Source organism: Notothenia rossii, assembly GCF_949606895.1.
Source record: "Notothenia rossii genome assembly, chromosome: 3".
NCBI classification, from domain to species: domain Eukaryota; kingdom Metazoa; phylum Chordata; class Actinopteri; order Perciformes; family Nototheniidae; genus Notothenia; species Notothenia rossii.
Window position 1 is genome coordinate 35,694,806 of NC_136901.1, and position 8,462 is coordinate 35,703,267.

Here is an 8,462-nt window from a genome sequence, read left to right on the forward strand (position 1 = left end):
AATAAATAAAATCAAATAAGAACTCATTCTCAAAAAAGATAAACGCCATTCTTAAAATATATAAACGAACAATAGTTTGATTAATATTGATTAGAGTGCACAATAGAAATAAAATAATTGAGAGAAGAAACATATATATTATCTATCAAAACCCAGTTAGATTAACATTCATTGGATTGCACACTTTGTTTGTTTGTATGGATATGTAGAACATTAACATTTTAATAGCACTTAATGACTGACTGAATGGAAATGACAGTAAATTAAAATATAAAACGAAAAAAGCGATCATGAAAATGTTTCCAATAAATGAATAAAATGATTTTTGACCACTTTGTTGTTCAGATATATCACATATTTGTAACTAAATGATACATGAATTGAAACAAAACAGTTTAAACTGAGGAATGACTCTCGTGAGTTTCATTTATTTTCTTCACTCCGCTGGGGTACTTCTCTCATGTCAAGTACAAGAAGCATGAGATCAGTGCATGCACTGCATCGTCCAATCAGTGAGCGATACACAGTACAGGAGCGGGGCGAGTATCTGAAGATTTCATCGGAGGATGGACTGGTGGTTCCTCCATTATCGCTCCTCAATCCTCGGTCCTCCGGCAGAAATAAGAGCCATGGGACGGTACTCAAGATGGCACAGACAAATCAACTTCCGGTGAGACCGAGGACCGAGGAGCAACGAAATGAAAATAGTCGACCTGAGACAGGGCCAAGGGGAGCACGTCTGTAATCCGACACGTTGCAATGAATCGACATCTGACCAATCACGGCTTTGATACGGCCACTAGTGCAGGTGAAGAGATGTCGGTGAAAAGACAGTTTCAGTCCGGCGCAAAACACAAAACATAAAGAAACTAGAGCATCACTCGAAGGTGGGTTATTGTATCAGTCAAATGTACAACTTGCGAATGTTTTCTAAGTCAAATTGCCAATTGCCATATTAATACATCAGATGCAATTCACGACAAGAAGAAGGCAGTCTCAGCATAGTATATGGCTAATGGAGATGCAGTTATTTCCAGCATTCTTTATTTACTGTTTGTTTAAGTCTGTTATGCCTTTTATCTGCTAATGTACAGGAGGAAGAGTGATAAACTGTCTGTCTAGTTGGCTTACACAACAGTTAAAGTTTACAGCCTAAAACACATGGAGCATTTTTTCCCCTTTTATTCATTTTTATGTCAATTTGCACATTTCATGGTGATGCTCAGCCTCTCCCCTTAACTCCTAACAGCCATCATCATGTCAACCACAACACAGAGAAATACTGATAGAAATATGTATGTAGTTGTTGATACATTGCTGACAGAGGGAACTACATTTGAATACAGATTTAAGAAGTATCAGTTTTTGAGCATGTCATAAGCATGTTTGGCCTTGACTATATTACAACTATATTATAATAAAACAATATTGTATTTTTATTATTGAATTGATTATGATTATCATTATTAGTAGAAGTAGTTTATTTGCATTAATTATATTTTAATCTTTTTCAGGCTAGTATTTGGCAGGAAATGGAGACGTATTCACCTGTAAATGCATACTGAATGACAAACATGCACATTTACCATTTACCTCACTGTGTAAAAAATTAACTGTTGATAATAATAATAATAATAAATAGGAATTATATTTGCAAAGTAGCCTACTTTGTTTCCAAAAAAATGTGTTCACTCCTGTCGGTTGGGGGGGGGCCTCATCTCACAATGTCGCTTGGGGCCCCAAGTTGGCAAGGGGCGGCCCTGCTTCCATCTGTGCACAAACTTATCTCGTGCCCTTATTGGTCATGTGCGCGTTCATGTGTGTTGGGGGAGGGGCTCTGTAAGGAAGAGGCAGATTTCTTTCTTTTGTATTTTCAAATTCTAGCGCACTCGAGCTGGTTTCTCCAGAATTACCTACCCCATCTTTAAAAAAAAATACCTATCAACACATTCTGACAATTAAAGGGCAACTCTTTTCAACTGATTTTTTTTGTGGAGAAAGTACATTTTAGAAAATCTATGATTGCTACTAAAGCTTCTATTTTTTCTCATCATTCAAAAAGTAAATTCATTTGAAAACGTTTTTTTAAAGCTTAATTCATAACTCAATTTTGGCCACCAGGGGGCACAATTACACCAAAACAAGCAGATAGTTATTTGGTTTAAATTACCCATTTGATGTTTGTTTAATTCGATACAACATAATAATTATTCAATCAGCTTTAACTCAATTTTCGAGAGATACTCCCTCTGTTAAACCTGCATATCAATGTTTCTACTTGAGCACCATAAAGAGCTCTTTTAACCTGTTTCATATCAATTCATAACATCTGTTTCCTCACATTTTATTTTTGTCAACAACAAATGCAAATAACCAAATAAAAGGTTAATAACTGCATTATTTTTTGACAACATTATTTGTTTTGAATAGTCCTAATAAATATAAAATCATTGCCAGTGTGATCAGTTGCAAGTGTGTATTTGTTGTAATAATGACGAAAACATAATAGATTTCATAGTAATTATAATACAAAATAAAAACGATTTCCTTAAAAAAATATGATTCGTCATCACGCTCGTGACTCAAGGATGACACCACCACCAGCTCGACGCCTGCAGATTTTGCAGCAGCTCTTTCCCGTTGTAACTGCCATCGTTATTGCAGTGGGGATATAAGATGCACTGGACGCTTTTGGTACACAATGTGTCTCGTTACCATGCTGAGATTGGCCTTTAAACAAGCCCTGAACAGCGGGCAAATCTACAAACAACGCCTGAACGTCTGCGACCCAAGCCCAACACCGGCCGGAGATGTTCGTGTAGACTTCGAGCAATATGCGCGATTATTGTCAGATTGTGAGTGGACTACTTTCCAGAGAGATGAAAGAGCGTACAGGGGGACACTGGACACAAAACTGCTCCAGGTAAGATCTAACTTTGCCGTTACTCTCGGAGGCGCAGAGAAGTGGAGCAGGCTGGTGACCATCCTGACCAGCGCTTTTTTCATTAATGGAATATTCTCTGCGACACAAAGAAACTCGCGTCCCTACGGATTCCAGCTTCTGAAATATGTCGCCAGAATCCTGAAGAAATTCACTCTTTCTGCCAACTTCCCGGTGGACCTTACAGCTGACTCGCTCACACCTTGGATAGAAATGCAGCTTCGCTTCATCCGTGAGAGAATACAACCAGCGCTGCGGGCCGCCGGGACAGAGACACAACGGCAGCAAAGGAAAGTTTCCAGGAACAAGCTGGCATATCTCTGGCAACACCGAAAATCAAAGGCAATCGATATCATTTTAAATAACAGCTGTTTTCCGGAAACCCCGCCCACTGTTAGTGATACAGCCAATGTGTATAACTATTATAAAGCCAAATGTCAAACTGTGCAGAGGGCTACTCCCCTGGCCACGCCCCCTTGGTACAATTTCATTGACAGAATAGAGCCAGGCTATTTCCCAGATACCCAGGACTTTACAACAGAGGAGGTGGATGCTGTTCTGGCTTCTCTTCCTAATAATAAGGCTAGTGGATCTGATGGGGTCATCTATGAGAAGCTGAGAGCTACCAGGCCCACGTCAACACAGACACTCACACACATCTTCAATGCCTGCCTGATCAATGAGGAGGTGCCTGCTTCATGGAAAGGGGCCCTCATTCACAGGATACCAAAAAAGGACAATGTCCCAGATGATCCTTCCACTTGGCGTGACATTTCACGATTGCCCACTGTATACAAAGTCTTTATGAAGTGCCTACTCACCCGCATCTTACCCTGGCTGGTGGTCACAGGGATTCTCTCCCCCCATCAGAAAGCATATATCAACAGACAGGGAATGAACGAACATGTGTTTTGCTTAAAAACCGGAATAGATGATTTCAAACATTCATCATCTAAATTCGACACAGTGTTTTTGGACTTTAGAGACGCGTTTGGTACACTCTCCCATGAGGTGATGCTAAAAGCATTAGAGGAAATACATCTGCCTCAGCCTTTTGTGAATATTGTATCCAATGTGTACCAAGGTTAATTTCTCCAGGTTATCTGTGAGCAGCAGCTCACAGAGCCGATTGCACTGAAGGTGGGAATAAAAACTCGCTGTCCCTGGAGTGCCGTGAACTTCATCCTAGCACTCAACCAATGGATGAAGTGGATTTACCAGAGCGCTCCTTTGCATGTCAAATCCCCAAATCCTGTTCAGGGATACGCTGACGACGTGCAGGTGTCATCACGACAAGAGGATGTCATCCTTAACATGCTGGCACGCAATGATGAGTTCCTCCAATGGTCAGGGCTGGAGGTGAAGCAAGCTAAGTGTGCCGTACTCCATGAGCGCCGCAGTGGAGGCAACCGCTGGTATAAGGCCAAGAACGACAAGCCCCCCTCCTTTCTTGTAATGGGCCAACCCATAAAGGTGTATTCCCGTAATGAGACCTACCCATACCTTGGCCACAGGTTTAACATTGCTGGCGAGTGGGGGGAGCAGGTCAAGGGGCTCACTACAGAGTTTCTCCATCGTCTCCACCTGATTGACTTGTCCCCCCTCCCCGTCCTCATGAAGTTCCAGGCTGTGAGAGAGGTGGCTTTGGCTAAAATTCAACATCTCTTTGCCAATGTACACATCCCTCTCAAGGCACTGAGAGAAATGACAAACAAAACTGTCCAGCTGGTCAGAAAGTGGGTGGGCCTCAACACACACTCCACACAGGGCATCATCTTTCTCCCATGTGGAGAGGGGGGGCTACATAGCCACCAGGCTAGCCCACCTCATCCACATGCTTAACAATGATCATGTCACCGTAAGAGAAATGACCAGGGCCTCTCTCCTGCTGGATCTACACAGAAGGAAGATCCCCTGGCCAGCGCAGACCAGAACATCTTCCTCGGCTTCAGGAGGAAAGACTCTGGGAAACTGGACTCTCAGGCCAAGGGCTTCGGGGTCCCCGTCTCTGATGAACTGTTCACAGACCCCAGTGTGGTTGTGAAGGCCGACGTCACAACACCTCAGGAAGAGACTGTGGAACTGCACAGAGACTCTGCAAGGAGGGTTCTGCTCAGCATGAAGCAGTCTGAGATCAGGCAGCACTGGTGTGGACTCAGACTACAGGGAAAGCTAGCCTGTTTGGGGTTTGCTGACCACTCAGTCTTACACTCAGTGTTTAAGAATGCCGCTGTTGGTGAGGATGTTCTGACATTTACCATCAAAGCAAGACTGCAGGTATTACCCACTAAGTACAATCTGTCCACCTGGTACCCTCACATTCACACTCCATTCTGTTTAAACCATCAGGATTCACAACAACGCCTAGAATCCATTGCACACATAACAAATGGATGTAATGCATACAAACGCCTGTACATAGCCCGTCATGACCGTATTGTGGACATTGTGTCTGATGCGGTACAAAACATCTTACCATGTAGCGCAAAAATGTACAAGCACGCTAGTGTTACCAGAATGGTTTGTTTTTACCAATGATGTCTTTGCTAACATCCCAAATACACCTGATGTTGTTTTTGTTGACACCAACCACAGGGAGGTGCTAATATTAGAAGTAGGCTGTGCCTTTGACCTGTACATGGACCAGGCTTTCCAGGACAAGTATCCAATACCAACCACTGCTCGATGTGATAACCAGCTTTGGGTACAAGTGTAGATATAGCATACTCATATTCGGAAGTCTTGGCCATGTATATAAATCCAATATGATTGGTCTGAGAATTGCTGGAATGTCAAAGAGAAAAGCCAAACAAATTGCCAAATATTGCTCTGTTTCAGTTATTATTGGCAGCTTAGCCGTGTGGAGAAGGAGATGCTATGTGTTCCCTTAAAGCTGCAGCTTAGCCGTGTGGAGAGGGAGATTCTATGTGTTCCCCTAAATCAGGGGTCGGCAGCCCACGGGCCGCATGCGGCCTTTTAAGCCCTCTGCTCTGGCTCCCTTGAGCTTAGACAAAAATAAGAAGGAAATAAAATAAAAGTACTTGTAGGACTATTTATATTTTGTTGCACGGTTGAAAATGTTTCGTATTTTGTATTTTGAGGTGATACTGTGACACATAAATAAAAAACAAAACGTTTTTAATTAGGTCCACTAAAATATGAGTCACATCCTGCTACGGTCCCGCGCGAGCGCCTTTTCTTGGAGGCACTCGCGCGGGGACCCCCGGCTCGATGAGCGAACTATGGATAAATCAAAGAAAAGTACCGGAGGAACACAGGATTTAATTCTGTGTGGACAGAGTTATATGCTTTCACAGCAAACGATGCTGGTTAACCGGTATGTTTGATATCTAGAGAGAAGTTGTCAAAGGTGCTGCAGCCTTTACGTATCGAGGAACAACACGGGAGAGGAAGACAGCTGACGATCTTCAGTCATAATTCAATGGGGTATGTAATTTATTTCCGAAAACACTTTTTGTTATATTCCATGGAATATGGAAACGTCCCGATAGCAATGAATATATTAAATGCTTTGACAATAAATACATACAAAAATTCATCTCTGGAAGCCGTAGCGCTGTAAAAAGCACGACCAATCATTTTAGCCGACCCGGCTAAAATAACTGGATGGCCTACCTGCCTGTCAGCCTTCCATCTCTGTTCCATCTGTGCACAAACTTATCTCGTGGCCTCATTGATGATGCGCGTTGAGGGACTCTGTAAGAAAGTCTGAAGGAAGAGGCCTATTTTTTCCGGTTGTGTATTTTCAAATTCTAGCGCACTCGAGCTGGTTTCTCCATTCTTACCTACCCTACCTTTAACTCTTTTTAGGGTGCAGCTATATGTTTTATTTATTTCAAAGTGGGCCCATTTTAATAATATTTTTTTTTCCTTCAAATGTTCAGAGGACTCCCCAAGTGCTGTGTTTAATTTATTTTAAAGTAGGCCTGTGTATTATTTGTAATTCTCCTTATAGGTGTTCTTTGTTTCTTATTAGAGGTTAACAGTTGTATATAATGTAATAAATAGCCTAATAAATGCAAAAAAACTGTAGTTTTTGTCTGATATAACAATAAATACAACTTTATTAGCTATCAAGCTATGAAATATGTTTTGCGGCTCCAGACAAAAAAAATTGGGGGAAAAAGGAGCAAAATTGCTCTTTTGGTCAAAAAGGTTGCGGACCCCTGCCCTAAGTGTTCTGTGCTGCTTAGCCCCGATATATTTGATTCCCTGTCTTATGTAATATAATTTTTGGAACCAAATAAAGTATTCGTGTGTGTGTGTGTGTGCGTGTGTGCGTGTGTGTGTGTGTGTGTGTGTGGGTGGGTGGGTGGGTGTGGGTGGGTGTGAGCTGAGAATTGGTTGTTATTGTGGATAATTATTATTTTTTGAACAGCACAGTCTGAAAGTAACTCAACATACAGACGGCATCAATGATTCTGAATTGTATTATTGCTTATATTGGTGGTTAATCTAAAACAAATTCAAAACCAGATACAGTACATGTTGTAATCAAGTAACTAAAGTGCAACAGAATAACGTCCTCATACCAAGACGAATAACCCTTCATGTTCCCAGGTGGCTAAAGTTATGTTGCAGTGATGTTGGCACCTACAGCCCTCTATACCTTGTATTGTTTATATTGTAAGCAGTGGTGTAGTGGTCATTGGACACAGGGGATCGCCGTACCCCCACTTATTTGGAGCCCCCACTTTTTTGAAGCATGATTTGTTTTGAATAGTCTTAATAAATATAAAATCATTGCCAGTGTGATCAGTTGCAAGTGTGTATTTGTTGTAATAATGACAAAAACATAATAGATTTCATAGTAATTGTAGGAGCCATTGTATGGGTGTTGTTGGTGTGTCAGTTTATTTAAGTTATATGTATAGTGCAATATTATTTTTGAACACTTGGTGGCGGGGTTTAGATGCACCGGGTGTATAAAAGAGGTCATAGGTGACAGGAGGACGAGGACACAGAAGGAAGAGAGCATACCGATTCCACCAGCCCGGCAGATGCTCACCACAACAACTAAACTGTACAATTAAACCCTGGTATGTTAAACGCTAAATAAACCTCATTATAAACTGCACCAAAGGACCGGAATGTCATCTGTTTGTGTCTGCGTCTGGATCACTCTTCAACCCTTCTGTGAAGTAATGCAAAGATATATAGGACATAGAAACAGGAAATTGCCATTACAGTAATTATAATACAAAATAAAAACGATTTCCTTAAAAAATTATGATTCGTCATCACGCTCGTGACCCCAGGGTGACACCACCAGCTCGCCGCCTGCCGATTTTGCAGCAGCTCCTTCCCTCAAGAACGCAAACAAAACAGCTCTATAATGGCAGTCAAAAAAACGTTACTTCTTTTCCAAAAAGAATATCGTTATAATACCGGTTTTGTGAGTGCACTGCGCGCGTGCACAATTGTGGCATTGTTTGGGATGACCTATTTAAAATAGCGTCCACCCAGTAAAAAAATCCCCACTACACCACTGATTGTAAGT